Source organism: Phascolarctos cinereus, unplaced genomic scaffold, assembly GCF_003287225.1.
Source record: "Phascolarctos cinereus isolate Bilbo 61053 unplaced genomic scaffold, phaCin_HiC Scaffold_3;HRSCAF=262, whole genome shotgun sequence".
NCBI lineage: Eukaryota > Metazoa > Chordata > Mammalia > Diprotodontia > Phascolarctidae > Phascolarctos > Phascolarctos cinereus.
Window position 1 is genome coordinate 10,545,069 of NW_027555736.1, and position 15,720 is coordinate 10,560,788.

Genomic DNA, 15,720 nt, shown 5'->3' on the forward strand with positions numbered 1-15,720 from the left:
ATTTGAGGAAATGCTACAAAAAAAAATAATTCTAGAGTTATGAAACCAAAGGGCAGGGGTTCCAGGTCCCATGCCCATCAAGATGGAAAACTAAATATTTTCTGTAATGCTCACAACTCAGTCCCTTCAGAATAGGAATCATGAATGTACAAGAGGTAAAGCAATTTCAGCTATCTCCATGTTCTGAGACACCAAGAACCTTAATTAGGTAACAGCCCAATGAACTAACAGAAGAAAAGGCTACTTCCTAATCCCTAAATGCTTTGCTCAGCACCCCCTCCCCCATCAGCTACCATACTCTGATAGGGGAATATAACCCGATCCAAAAGTTTGCAACAGACTTCACCTCTACAGTCTTCCATCCTACACCATGGAGCTAGAGGTACTGGAAAGTGGGAAACTTGCTTTGCCTGGGATAGTAGTATGGGAATGCCCTGTGCTAGCACAACACTCAGCTTGAGAAATGAGTAACAGAGGAGATTGGCATCCAGCTAGTTGGTTCAGACCCATCAGATGGGGTAGAAACTGAGGCTGGTGAAAAGTGAATTCCCAAGCATAGGAAGAGGCTGAGATAACTTTGAGGCCCATGGGGTCTCTAAGGAAAGAGCCATCAAAGGAGAAAGTGAGTAATACAGAAACATAAGGAAAAAGGATTGAAATTACAGAAGATCTAAGGAAGATAAAAAATCCATTAAAGATGTTTAACACAAGTGTATAAGCCAACAGTGAAGATGTTAATAACATAATATGGCCTCCAGGTCATCTAAATAAGTCCAAACATCTCTGAATAAATACTGTAAGACAAAGGAAAATTAATCGATACCTGATTAAGAAGAGGACCCTCTTGAATTCCCAAGACAGCATGGCACCACAACAGTATGTTCCTGAGTGGTTCAAGAGAGAAAGCAAAACTTATGATCTGCATAGCAGAAATAATTAATAGAATAGAAAAACTTGAATCTACAGTGGCAAATCTCAAAGAACAAACCCAAGGGAGACTAATAGATCAGGTATGTAAATAACAGAAGTGAAGAGAAATCTGGAAGAGAAGCAAAAAGCAGTAACATTCAAAGAAAATATGATCTCCATTCAAGCAAAACAAAATTAGTTTAGAGGGAATATAAAGATAACTTAAGGGGCAGATAGGTGGCGCAGTGCATAGAGCACCAGCCCTGAAGTCAGGAGTACCTGAGTTCAAATCCTGCCTCAGACCAAACATTTGACACTTATTAGCTGTGTGACCCTGGGCAAGTCACTTAACCCCAACTGCCTAAAAAAAAAAAAAAGATAGCTTAAGGATTATAGATCTTCCAAAAGAACACATGTCAAAACACCTGAACACCACTAAGTAAGAAATAGTGTAAGAAAACTGCCCAGAACTTCTGAACATAGGAAACAGTGGCAATTAAAAGAATCCACAGATCACCTTCAGGAAATAACTCTAGGGTGCAAACTCACAGACACATAGGGGTGGAGTAATATGAAAGAAGACTGGGAAAAATGGGAGTCTGATGGTGATAGGCTTAAGTATCAAGGTAAAAAACTTGGGATTGACCCCAAAGACAATGGAGAACAACTATGGCTCTTCAGCAGGGAGAGACAGAGCCAGACCCATGCTTTAGGATAATAATTTTGGGATCTACACAGAAAGTAGTTGAGAGAAAGGATAGACTGGAAGCAGTAATGCCAATTAGAAGGCTATTACAATAGTCCAGGCTTCAGTTAGGGTGGTGGTGCCCTCAACAGAAGCAGGGAAGTTTGGAGGTGGGGAACCTCAAGAAGCCGAAATACAGGATTATCCTGACGAGTAAGACCACACATTCATTCTTAAGTCGAATCTAAATAAGTCTCCATATCACCCCAATCAGTATAATGATGGAGTTAAGAATCTGCCATTTCTCAGTCAATGTGATCCTATAAGAAATCTCTAGAGGTGTTTTCAAGAGGTCTTCACTTATGAATTTTTATTTGTACTTTAACTTGAAAGCTTAAAATGAACTAAAGTTCATTAAATAAAATAAAGGGAACTAAAGGGAAACTGTGAAGCACAGGAGTTCAGAGTCCACACCATGCATGGCCACTGGGCCAGTATCCCCACTATAACACAGCGAGAAGCTCCTTCACTTAGACCTGAGGCCCCTCCCTCCTGAGGGAGACCTCTTCAAGTAAGCACTTAATAAAGGCTTGTTGATTGACTGATTAATAATTCCATCTATTGGGAAGCTCATCCAGATCTGAAGCCTAAATTTGCCTCCTTACAACCCCCACCCACCACTCCTTGTCTTCCCTCTCCCATCAGAACAAAGTTCATCAATCATCCCTGTTCCATCTGACAGCCTTTTGAATAGTTGTCCCCTCCCCAAAGCTTCTATTTTCCAAACGAGACACCCCCTGCTCCTTCAGCCAGCCCTCATATTGCACAGCTTCAAGGACCTTCTCCACCTTGGGTATCCTCCTCTGGTCATTCCCCAGCTATCAATATACACAGACCTATGGCACTGACATCATGAGACAGACAGTCATAGAAACCACTGCTTAATTACTCAGAAAATGGAAGGGCTTCTAGCATCCATACACATTAAAAGACATCAAACTTTAGAATAAGCTCCTGAATTTTTAAATGGGAGGGTAGGTGGATGTTGACCTGGGAGATAATAAATGTTAAGAGGAGAGCAAAGCTGACAAGTTCACACGTATGAGGACCACACCAAGTCCCATCTGTATGATCCTCACTGATTCCTACCTTAATCAGAGGGTCCTGTCCACAAGTGTCCTTCCAAGGACGGAATTTAATGACAGTGAAGACAGAACACTACCACCAGCCCTAGAACTGAAGTTTGTCTTTGAATCAAGCTGTTTTGCCTTCTGGCTTCATACTGCAACATAAACAACAATGCTAATATTTGAGAAACAGGAATGACCTAATTCTTCTAAACGTCACTCAAGAGGACACAACTCCTAAGTTTCTCGTACTTTCCATATCTGCCTTCTGATAATAGTCTCTGCTTAAGTGTATGAACTCAGCACTGGTATCCCTCCTTCCCCGTGAATTCCGGTTACTTGGGGACTTAACACAGATTCTCACCAGAGTCAGACCAGCCAGTGATGCTGAAAGCAGGAGGCCTTTATTAGGCGGGTTGTAACTCACACAAAGGAAGGCATAAGGCCTAAAGGGGATAACCAGGGCAGGGGTGGGGCAAGCAAGGACCCTGAACCAAAGACCATAGAGGTCCCTGGAACCTGGTGGAGGGAACGGGTGGGGTCTTGATGTCATAGCAGGAGTCAACAATGGTCTTACCAGAAGTTGCCTTGCAAGTGCCTCTCTCCCAGGTTAAAACTAGTTGATGGGTGGGGCACCCAAATTGTCATCAGCACCTCTACACTGGGGCAGCCCACACATTGGGACAACTTGACATAGGTGAGGGCCACACAGATCTACGAAGAGGGGAGAGGTTCTCCCTTGGATTCAGCTGATTGGCTTCCCATCTCTGATGTCACAGGCAGGATGCCACTGGGGGATGGGTCAGCAGGGCTGGTAGGATGAGTCATAGACCTTTCTAACTCAGAGGTTTGCAGACATGGAGGGCTCCCAAAAAAGTGAGAGGGGAGAAAGAGGAAGAGGGCATGTTTAGAGCTGAGGCAGCCTGCTGAGTCCAAGAGAGGATAGATAAGACACAAGGCTGTACTCAGTGTTTAGATTACTTCCATGCACTACAGTGGACAAGAATGTTGGAATTGCAATCACACACACACGGTTCCTTCTCCTGGATCTGTCCCCAGAAAAGTGATTTAGCCTCTCTGGCTCCCAGGTTTCTGGTCTATGAAGCCAGCAGGTTGAATGAGATTGACTGGAAGGTTCCTTCTAACTCTAAAAGTTTGATTCTAAGACATATCAATCCGGTAGCATTGTGTACACTAATGTGCAAGAGCTAACCCCCCGCTAAAGTCATTCCTGGGGGCTGACCAGCTTTTAAAAAAGAGTAAGCTATGGAAGCATCGTAACATATTCCCATTTAGCCCAGACAACAGAAAGACAGCAGCATGTCCTAGAAGGCTAGCCTTGGATTCAGGAAGATGGGTTCAAATCCTCCTTCTGATACCCACTTAGCTGTGTGACCCTGAGCAAGTCATTTAAGCACTCTGAATCCTAGGCAAATCTCTACCCCTGTAAGTTATGCGGATGAGTTGCTGATCTCCATGGGTGGATGAAGTTCCACACCAGGAATTCCCTACACTTATGAAATCACAGGGCTACCTCCACCCCCCACCCCCAATTCTCACGCAACCCTATAAAGAGAAGAGAGATAGGGTAGGGGTTTTTTTGTCCCTAAGTGACAGATAAAGAAACTGAGAATCAAAAGGGTTACTGACTAGAGTCCGGTGTGGTAGGACTATGGAAAGAGGATTTGTATCAGAGGACCTGGGCTTGATCTCCAGCTCTGTCAGCACTATGTTATCTAGAAGTTACCTCAGCTGTCTATGAAATGAGGGGTGGTCTAGAGGACCTGAGGTCCCTTCTGTGAATCCATGGCCCTGCGATTCCAGGCAGGAGCACTTTCCACTAAATGATGTAGCCTAAGGGGTAAACGGAAAGGCACGTCCATTAGGAAAACCGACAATCAGAAGGAAAGGGCGGCTCCCTGTGGTGACACAATGCTTGGGGGCTCTTGGTTTTGGGTTTTTTTAGCACTAAGAGCTCAAGCAACGTTCCCTGCATGAAGAAATCGTCCAAGGAACACGGCTTGCCCGTTTCCGCGCACTTTTCTTTCTTCGGACACAAATGGGGTATCGGTGCCTTTAAAAAATATACCACTTCTTGATACGCCGCTCTTCCCTCCTCGCCGTGACAGAAGAGAAGCAAAGGGAGAAAACCCTTAAGCAAAAACTGCCGGTAAAGCAACCCCATCGGACCCTGGAGGCCACTGCCTCTCTGCAGAGAGGAGCAGGGCGTACTTCATTCTCCTAGCTCTGGGAACACCGCGGTTTCTGTCAATTACTTTATTGATATTTTCAGGTACGTTGCAATGTACTTTTCATATCAATACCATCAGCCTCACTGGGAAAGAAGGGAAGCAAAATAGTGCATCCCAGGTAAAGGCTCCCCTGAAAACTCTGCTCTGGCTCCCCATGACTAAGAAAGTAGAAATTGCTGCCCACGGCGGTCCACCAGCTGGCTCCAATTCCCTTCATTTCACTGTGCTCCCTTTTCCTGCTCGACTCCCCCCTTCCATTCTCACCCTGTCACAGACCAGGGCCCCATCCTCTCTACCCAACAGGCCTCCCATCTGGGAAGGCCCAGCTCAGGCAGCCCAGCCTCCACTGGGCTCTCCTGGCCCCAAGAGAAGGTCACGTCCTCAAGAGCAAGGACAATCAATCCCCTTATTTCTTTTCAATCTCCAGCACCTGGCACATAGTGGGCACTTTATAATGGCTTATTCAATAAAGCCCCACAAGCTGAAAGTGCTTTCTCCAGCCTGGGTTTTCCATAGCACTTTACCCGAGCCTCCCCTTCACACTCCTTCTGCCTTGTATCCCAGTCTGTGTACCTGCTTGTCTTCTCTCCCCTGCTAGACTATAAAGCGCTCGAAGGCAGGGACTGGGTCATAGTTCATCTTTCTATCTCCAGTTCCTAGTACTATGCTCCGCAAGTGGGAGGTGTTAATGTTTTTAATATGAATTTAACTCAGTCAGTGATTGGGCAAGAAACAGGATCCAGCTTAAGCTTGACTAAGACGGAAAATGTAGGGGATAAAAGCTTTTCTTATCCAAATTGGGGTGGGGGGTGGTCATTGGCTGCCATTTGTCTAGATTCAAAGTATTTCTTTTCAAAAGTCCAATAAGACAGTTCTTAACATTTCAGTACCTCCAGCCTGGGTTGTGTTGGGGGAGTCAGTAAGGTGTCAAAAATGTTGTGTGGCCCCCAACATGCCAGAGTACAGCATTAAAATATAATTGGGAAATATTTAACAAAACAATAAAGATACAATAAGACATAGATAATATTAACACGTGGTTAAGTCAATGTGTGGCCTACAGAGATCCTTATGTATGGCTTAGTGTCTCCTATTTCTGCTTGGGTTCAACATCAATGACAGCACAAATTTGCTAGGTAGAAAGCCAGAGAAGAAGGCACAAAGATGGGGTCAACGGTGATTGGGGGTGGACGACCACTTTGGCCTAACCGTAAGAAAAGCCAAGTGGATGAAGAATGTCCATTGTTCACTTGGCCGGACAACACAGAGGGGATGGATAGATACATGGACAGATAAGAAGAGAAGATGGAGAGGGACGGGGATAAGGAGAGGGAGAGGGAAAGGAAGAGGGATTAAACAGACCTTGCAGATAGATAATGAGCTGGATTAGAACTGAATAGCAGAAAGGGAGGAGGCTGGATTGTCTTCAGAAAATGGCACAGTCCTTTGGATGAATTCAAGCTACTCCCTGACACAGAGACCCACATCTATATCTTTCCACTGTTGCTTATGGCTGTGAGGCCTAATTTTAGGCCATTTCTGAAGCATTAAGGTTGAGGCTCACCCAGAAGACCATAAAGGATCTGCTCAAGGTCGTATAAGCAGGCTGCAGCACAGTGCAAAGGAGGAACTAACTACATGGGAAAATGAGCATAAAATATGTCAACAGAGAAATGTCTGCCCTGTTGGCCAAAAAGATGGATCCATCAACCCCCACAGCAAGAATGAGAAGTAATCAATGGACAGTCTTAGAGTTCCATTGGGATGCAATATAAAGGGATCTAGGAAAAGGCTCCCAGTATGTTGAATGGACCTCCCGTGGCAAAAATATTGGAGCAATGTCATGGACAAGAATATCACAGGATGGGTGGGGAAGAAAGAGTAGGGATGGCATTACTAGGGGAAACTCCAAATGGAGGTCACAGAATCCTCCCAGTATCCTCTGAGGCATCAAAATGGTGACCCAGGCCAGGACACGCTCACCTTCCCCGGGAGCTTCTCGATGCCCATAACAAACACCCTGGAGGCCAGCAGGTCCACCTTCCCATACTCCACTCCCAGGAGCACTGGAGGGCCTAATCTGAGCAGCCGCACCTTGCCCTGTTCAGATTTTCCTGAGCTATAGTAAAGAAAGAAGAAGTTCAATTCAATCCTACCAGCATTTCCTAAGTTAGGCTACATCAGTGCCAGGCACAGTACTAGGCCATGGGGATACAAAGACAAAAAAATAAGTCAGTCCCTGCCTTCCAGGAGCTGGCAGGAGAGAGATCTGGCCTGTAAACAAGGGAATGAGGGCAAGGTCATTTGGAGAGGGAGAGAGCAGAGCCCCCTAATGGCCCCAGAGAATGAAGGAAGACCTGATGGAGAAGGTGGTCCTGAAACTGAAAAGCTGCTCAGAGTATTCCTGATAAAGACTAGAGTTTCTGAAAAGGGGAGTCATTATCCAAGCATCACTATGCATTGTCTCCTGTCATCAGAAGAGCAATTTTTTTTAAAGGGATAGCAAACTGAGAAAAGGTCTATAATCCATCAACAAGCTTTATTATGCAGCTCCTGTGTGTGCCAGGCCCTGGGTCAAGAACTGGGCATGCAAAGAAAAACTGAAGCCCTCCCTGCCCTCAAGGGAGCTGACATTTTAGTGGGAGACAAGACATTCACACACCGGGAATATGGCAGATGCATCCAAAGGAGGCAGATACAAGTGGAAGCGACTTCTCCCAGGCCTCCTCACAATCGAGTTGTGAACCTGGACATCTAGTGAGTGGACAGGGGTGGAGGGGCTGGCAATGACCCTGTTCTTTTCCTCCCTTGATTTTCTAGCCTTCAGATGATGTGGGTGCATAAGCGATGTTGAATTAGTCGTGCTGGTTATTTTGCAGGTGACAGAATGTGCTTGGCAAAAAGACGGTAAGGATCACAGACCTAGAGCTGGCAGGAACTTCTGAGGCCAGAGTCCATCCTCTCATTTCACCGATGGGGAGCCTAAGACCCAGAGGCAACATGCCTCACCCAAGGTCACACGAGTGGTGAATAGTGGAGTTGAAATTAGAACCCAGGTCCTGACTCCACTTTCAGGATGCCTCCCTCATTTCTCCCAGGGCCGTAGGCCTTTCTGCGGTGTTACAACTTTGGCATTTCTATCTGAGCACGCTGAAAATATCCAGTTCATCCAAAAAGCCACTGAAGCCACACCGTGAATTTGGCAACAGCGAGCATAGGCAGGCTAGTTTGAAAGGGATGGAGAGAGGGTCAATATGGGCCTGCACATGCCTCCTACTGCAAGGGACGTCCAAGAAAATTCCAGAAAAAGAGATTTGAAAGTGATAAGGCTGAGATCCTTGGTGAGAATCTAAGCCAACTTGGGGCTCCAGCAGAGTGGACACGCTTAAGGACGCGTGTAATGGTAGAATCCAAGTCAAAGGTCTGATGCCTTTAAAAACAAGATTGACATTTCTGATCCTTAATTCTCTACCTGTAAGTTCACCCCAACTTTGCTGCCTTCATCTCAGTGTGCCCAACATGCACCCAAAATGTAAAAAAAAATACGTACAAAACATTTGTAGCATCTCTTTTCATAGCAGCTATAACTAGTAAGCTAAAGGCATGCGCTCCTAGTCGGGGAATGGTTGCACAGATTATGACATATGAATGTTATTGCACCACAAAACATGATGAACTTGACAGTTTCAGAAGGAACCAGGAAGAAGTGATGCAGTGGGCACCTTTCAGATGCAAAGGAGCCATCTTGGGAAAAAACGTGCATCAGTTAATTTCCTCTTCTTTCTGCCTTTTCTTTTCTCACCACTAACCCGGATACACACCCTTTATTGGTATCTGTTATAGGTGATGTCAAAACTGTAGCTACGGTTAACACTAGCTGTTTAACCTCAAGATCAGACTGATCCTGAGGCCTGACATCCACGGCAGAAGGAAGAAAGTCAACAACATTCTCTGATTTTCAGGTCACTTTATTAGACTGCTCTTGACAGTGCCAGTGAGAAGAGGGCCACTGGTGGAAGGAAGGCAAAGGGATGGAAGAACCAGGATTTTGTTGTCCTACTGACTTTGAACAGTCTTGGCCTCTAAGATAGGGTAGCCTGCGCAGGAGCGTGGCCTGAGGTCAGAGACAGTTCGTGTTTCCTGTGGTTTGCGAACTTGGCCAAGAGACTTTCTAATCTAGGCTAGGCTCCCATTGTATGAAAGAGGGTAAGGTCATTCAGTGAGAAATCCTGTTTCTAGACAACACCCTTCTGAATGAGAGACAGAGGGACAGATTGGAAGCTGTTCAGGAAATCACCAGTCACAGGCTCCAGGCCAAAGAGATAGGCAAGGGCTAAAGCAATGCCACTGGCATAACTGATCCCAACGCCATAAAAAGCAAGGTGAGGACAGCCATCATACTTAGGTTCCAGTGAAATGAATGATCTCATTCCATTCCACCAGCATTCATTAATGTTCCTTAGTAAGCACCTATCATGAGCACCGGGGAAATGAAGATAAGGATGCAGAAGCATCCCTGCCTTCCAGGGGCTTACATTCTATTGGGACAATCTACAACAAATCCATAAACGAGCAAATCCATAATGGGTGAGAAAGGAGAAACTCTGATGACTAAGTGGACCGGAAAGAAATTTCCCTCTTTGTGTTTTTAATTTATTTTTAATGGCATTGTATTTTTTCCAACTATATATAAAGACTTCATCTATTTTTTTACAAGCAGTTATTACATCTTCCTCACATTGCCGCCCTCCCCACAAACAGAACAATAAAAATAAAAATAAATTCAAATGAAACCCTGATAGATAAATACACAAGGTCCAATTCCTTCACAGGCCAAGTCCAAAAAGGAATGCCCCATTCTGCTTCCCCTCTCTTGCTTTTGGGGGGTGACCTGTTTCCTCTTCTGGACTCCACACTCAGGACCAGTCATTGCCATTGATCAGAGGCAGAGAACCTGTCAGAGGTGTTTTTTCGATATATACCTTGTTCTCCTACTTCTATTCACTTGCCACTGCATCACTTCTTCCTGGTTCCTTCTGAAACTGTCAAGTTCATCATGTTTTGTGGCACAATAACATTCATATGTCATAATCTGTGCAACCATTCCCCGACTAGCAGCGCATGCCTTTAGCTTACTAGTTATAGCTGCTATGAAAAGAGATGCTACAAATGCTTTGTACGTATTTTTTTTTACATTTTTAACATGTTTTTAACATATGTTTACATGTTTTTTTCATACTTTTTGCTCCATCTTTGATGTTTTTGGCATCTAGCCCTAGTCATGGTATGAATGGGTGAGAGGCTACAGCAGTTTATTGCCTCTGAGAATGTGATGAGGAAGGGCTTTACACAACAAGGGAATTCCATATGAAGTCTTGTTAGAATTCAAGTGGGCTGACTGCATCGGGATAGGGGAACCAGCCAGAAGAAATGGGCTGCCTCTAGAAGGTGGTAGAGGCCTTCCAGCAGAGGCTGGAGGACCATTTGTCAGGGATGAATCAAAATTAGGACTTTTGTTTGGGACCAGGCTCCAAAGATCGGTCACACATGGCTGGTTATTACACAATCCCAACTCAACTTCTCATTCAGGCATCTTTATGGGAACATATTTGCATGATGAAATGTGCCTAGTAAAAATGATAGCAAGGGCCTACATTTATGGGGCTCAAACCCAAACTGGTGCTGTATGCATGGGCAGCCAGCAGGGTTGAGTGGAAAGCATTGTGGTCCTAGTGGGCAGGGCATCAGCCTTGGAGTCAGGAAAAGTAGAATTTGAATCCAGCTTCAGATACTTCCTTCCTAGCAGGGTGATACTGAGTGAATCAATTCCTGTTTCTTGGCCTGTTTCTCATCTGCAAAATGAGGGGTTCCATGACCTCTGAGGTCCCTTCCAGCTCTAATTTGTGGTCTTTGGGCAGAGGCTGAGGAGAGAGAGGATAGGACACTTCTGTCTGGTCCCAGCTCCATCATGAGCTAGCTGTGAGACCTTGTCACTTTCATTTTATTTTTTTAATATAAATTTATTTATTTTTAGTTTTCAACATTCCCTTCCACAAGATTTTGAGTTCCAAATTTTCACCCCATCTCCCCCCTCCCCCCACCCCAAGATGACATGCATTCTGAATATCCCTTCCCCTACTCTGTTCTCTCTTCTATCTCTCTCCCCCCTTCTCTATCCCCTTTCCTCTTCTTTTTCCTGTGGGAGGATAGACCTCTGTACCCCATTTCTATATTTATTTCCCACTAGCATGTTGAAAACATTTTTTTTTAAACATATGTTTTTAAAACTTTAGGTTTCAAATTTTCTCTCTTCCTCCCTCCCCACCCACCCTCATTGAAAAGGCAAGCAACTCAATATAAGTTGTACATGTGCAGTTATGCAAACACGTCCATAGTAGACATGTTGTGAAAAACTAACTCTATTTCCCTTAATCCTATCCTGCCCTCCCATTTATTCTATTCTTTCTTTTGACCTGTCTTCCTCAGAAGTATTTACTTCTGATTAACCCCTTTCCCAATCTGCCCTCCTCTCTATCATCCCCCTGCTCTCTTGTCCCCTTTCCCCCCATTTTCCTGTAGGGTAAGACAGATTTCCATACCCAATTGAATGTGTATGTTATTCCCTCCTTAAGCCAAATCCTATGAGAATAAGATTCACTCATTCCCTCTCACCTTCCCTGTTTCCCCTTCCACTGTAAGAGACTTTTCTGTTGTTTTTTTTGTGAGATAATTTACCCCATTCTACCTCTCCCTTTCTTCTTCTCCAAATATAATCCTCTCTCATCCCTTAATTTTATTCTCCAGATATGACCCCTTAATCTTCAACTCACCCTGTGCCCTCTATCTATCTATCTACATATACATACATATAATTTTTTTCCTCCAACTACCCTGATACTGACAAAGGTCTCATGAGTTATAAATATCATCTTTCCATGCAGGAATGTAAACAGTTCAATCTTAATAAGTCTCTTATGATTTCTCTTTCCTGTTTACCTCTTCATGTTCCACTTGAGTCCTGTATTTGAAAGTCAAATTTTCTATTCAGCTCTGGTCTTTTCATCAGAATCCTTGAAAGTCCTCTATTTCACTGAATGACCATTTTTTCCCCTGAAGGATTATACTCAGTTTTGCTGGGTAGGTGATTCTTGGTTGTAATCCTATCTCCTTTGCCCTCTGGAATATTATATTCCATGCCCTGTGGTCCTTTAATGTAGAAGCTGCTAAATCTTGTGTTATCCTGATTGTGTTCCCACAGTACTTGAACTGTTTCCTTCTGGCAGCTTGTAATATTTTCTCCTTGACCTGGGAACTCTGGAATTTGGCTACAATATTCCTAGGAGTTTTCCTTTGGGGATCTCTTTCAGGAGGAGATCTGTGGATTCTTTCAATTTCTATTTTGCCCTCTGGTTCTAATATATCAGGGCAGTTTTCCTTGATAATTTCTTGAAAGATGATGTCTAGGCTCTTTTTTTGATCATGGCTTTCAGATAGTCCAATAATTTTTAAATTCTCTCTCCTGGATCTATTTTCCAGGTCAGTTGTTTTTCCAATGAGATATTTCACACTGTTTTCTAATTTTTCATTCTTTTGGATTTGTTCTGTGTCGTGATTTCTCATAAAGTCACTATCTTCCAATTGCTCTATTCTAATTTTTAAGGAAGTATTTTCTTCAGTAAGCTTTTGGACTTCCTTTTCCATCTGGCCAATTTTGCTTTTTAGGGCATTTTTCTCCTCATTGGCTTTTTGGACCTCTTTTGCCATTTGGGTTAGGCTATTTTTTAAGGTGTTATTTTCTTCAGTATTTTTTTGGGTCTCCTTTAGCATCACTCTCAGTTTTTCCTCTACTTCTCTAACTTGCTTCTCAAAATCGTTTTTGAGCTCTTCCATGGCCTGGGACCAATTCATATTTTTCTTGGAGGCTTTGGATGTAGGGGCTTTGACTTTGTTGTCTTCTTCTGGTTGTATATTTTGGTCTTCTTTTTCACCAAAGTAAGATAATATAGTCTGACTCTTTTTGCCCTGCTTGCTCATGATCCCGGCCAATTACTTGAGTTTTAAACTCTTTGTTAAGGTACGAATCTGCTTCCAATGTGGAGAATGTACTGTCCCAAGCTTCGGGGGTTTGTACAGCTGTTTTCAGAGATACTTGTAGGGACCTGTAAATTTTCAGTTCTTCCAAGGTGGTATGATAAGGGGCAAGGTGTTTACTCCTTTCCTGGCCTGCGACTACAAGTACTCCTTTCTGTCCTGTAACTGTGAGGAGGGGCTTCTCTCCCAATCACTACAAGCTCCACCAAGCCAGCGCTCCTCCTCACCCCAGCACCGCTGCCCAGAACTGTGGCCCAGATCCAAACATGGGCAAAGGAAGAGATTCCTGCCTCAGCACTGGCAAAGAGATCCCTGCAATCCCTCTCTGATCAGCCACTGGATTCCCCCTCAGTCTGTGTGCCGGAAGCTCTCGAAGCAGCTGCCCCCCCACAGGGCCACGTTCTTGGGGAATGGAGCTGAAACCCCGCCTTCCTTTCTCAGGCAACGACAGAAACAGACTTTTCCCACTGACCTTCTAATTTGTCTTTGGCATTGGTGGATTGAGGAATCTGGAAACCTCCACAGCTGCCCGTGATTCAGTCCTCTGAGGCCTGCTCCAGGTTTGCTGCCGCCTGTGCACCCACGCTGCGCCGCACTGCGCTCCCAGCCCCGCGCGACACACCTTTCTGATCAATCATCCACATTGTCTTGGGCTGGAAATTTGTTTCACTCTGTCTTTTTGTGGGTTCTGCTGCTTCAGAATTTGTTTAGAGCCATTTTTTGTGAGTATTTGGAGGGGTTTGGAGGAGAGCTCAAGCAAGTCACGGCTTTCACTCTGCCATCTTGGCTCCTCCCAACCTTGTCACTTTCATCGGTGAGAGAACAATCAATCAATAAATGAGGCACTGGGGATACAAAGGGGAAAAGGCACAGGCCCTGTCCTGTTGAGCTCACCTTCCCAGCATCCCCTCTCTCCTCTGCCAGCACCATCCCTCGGGTGCGGGGCCTCCTCACCACATGCCTGCTGGGGATGAGGCTCCCTCCAGTCCATCCACATGATCTTCCCAAAGCACAAGTCTGATCATCAACTCCGGGGTCTCCTGCTCATCTCCCCAGCAAACACAAAATCCTCTGTTTGGCAGCCCAAGCCCTTCCCAACACAGCCCCTTCCTCCCTTGGCCATGTTCTTATTCCTGACAGCGCCCATGCATTCTCTGATCTGGAGACACTGGCCTCCTGGCTGCTCCTGGGTGAGACCTTCCATTCACCCTCTGGGCACTTTCCCTGGCTGGCCCTCTCCCCTTGTCTTTGCCTTCCCTGGATTCCTTCTTCTCGCCTTCTACCAGAAGACTTTCCCAGTCCTCCCCAATCTTTTTGCTTTCCCTCTGCTGATCTCTCCAATTTATTCAGTTTATAGCTTGCTTGTACCCAGTTGTCATTAAACTGTGCACTCCTTGAGGGCAGGCACTGTCTTTTACCTTTCTTTGTATCCCCAGAGCTAGCACAGTGGCTGGCATACAGTAGGTGCTCAATAGATGCTTCTTGACCTAACTTAGCTTCAAGGAATACCACAGTTAGATAAGAAAATGAAAAGACCACCTGCACTTCCCCCCAGGGCCACCTCATGCTTGCCCAGGTCATTTTGGGCTCTCACTGCATTTATAGGCATAATGGCTCTCACAGAATATGTCCCAGGTGAAAGGCCACATTTCTCTCAATTCTTGTGACAAATAAATATAAAGTAATTTGATGAGCCTTCTACTATGTGCCAGACTCAGGAAATCAAGGAGCTCATCTGTAAAATGGGGACATTGAACCCAAATGATTTATAATACACTTTCTGGATTTAAAGTTCAATCATTCTATTCTATGGAGATAGTTCATGGCAAAAGGAAAACTAATCATAAGAGCAGCAGTTCTCCAAATGGGTTGATCCCTCAAGTCCGCTTTCCATGCCTCCTCTTTCACTCTGCAGGTATCCACGGAGCTTCAGAGCAAAGTTTGGATTTTACATGTTATTTTAAACACTAGAAGTAAATAAAAGGAGTGTAGACTAGAAAGGTGAAAGGGAGAGATCTAAGACTTTTTCTATTGTCTGTTCAAGAAACAATCAAGATATAGGTCATTGGAAGGTCAAAGGAGAGACTCTTGCTGGACCTCAGTAGTCTGCAGTTGACTGCCAATGAAAGGCTCCATCAGAGGAGTGACAGACAGAGATGGTCCAAGAAAAGTACAGTCAGAGAAGGAGGGGAACTGCCATGGAGAGACGGAGGGATGACCCATGGGCAACCCACGTGCCTCACAAGGTCAGGGCTAAGACAAAGTCCCAGCACACTGGGTGTTCCCCCATAGAAGTCTTATGGAGACATTGGCAAGAGTTATACCAATGAATGATGGTGGGTGGATTGAGGTGGCACCATTGGAGAGAGAGTATCTACTTTAATAATAATAATAACAATAATAATAATGATAGATAAATTTATATAGCATTTGAAGGTTTACAAAGTGCTTTGCAAATACCTCATTTGATCCTCACAACAATCCTGGGAGGAAGGTGACATTATCACCCACACTTTACAGTTAAGGCAGAGTCATACAGCTCATAAGTATCTGAAGTTGGAGTTGAACTCAGGTCTTCCGGATTCTAGGTCCAGTGCTCTATCCACTGTGTACCTAGCTACCTCAGTTTAATGAGACTATAGAGTCACCGAAGCAT

The 15,720-nt window shown here is 44.7% G+C and overlaps 1 long non-coding RNA gene across 1 annotated transcript in view; it reads left to right on the forward strand.

The window, feature by feature from the left end:
* The first annotated feature begins 3,220 nt into the window (after nucleotides 1-3,220).
* LOC110198977 (uncharacterized) overlaps nucleotides 3,221-15,720 on the forward strand; it is a 30,035-nt gene continuing 17,535 nt past the window's right edge. The window contains exons 1-2 of the long non-coding RNA XR_002321891.2: nucleotides 3,221-3,418; nucleotides 4,688-5,014. This is a non-coding gene — a long non-coding RNA (uncharacterized LOC110198977). The remainder of the gene's footprint in view (nucleotides 3,419-4,687; nucleotides 5,015-15,720) is intronic.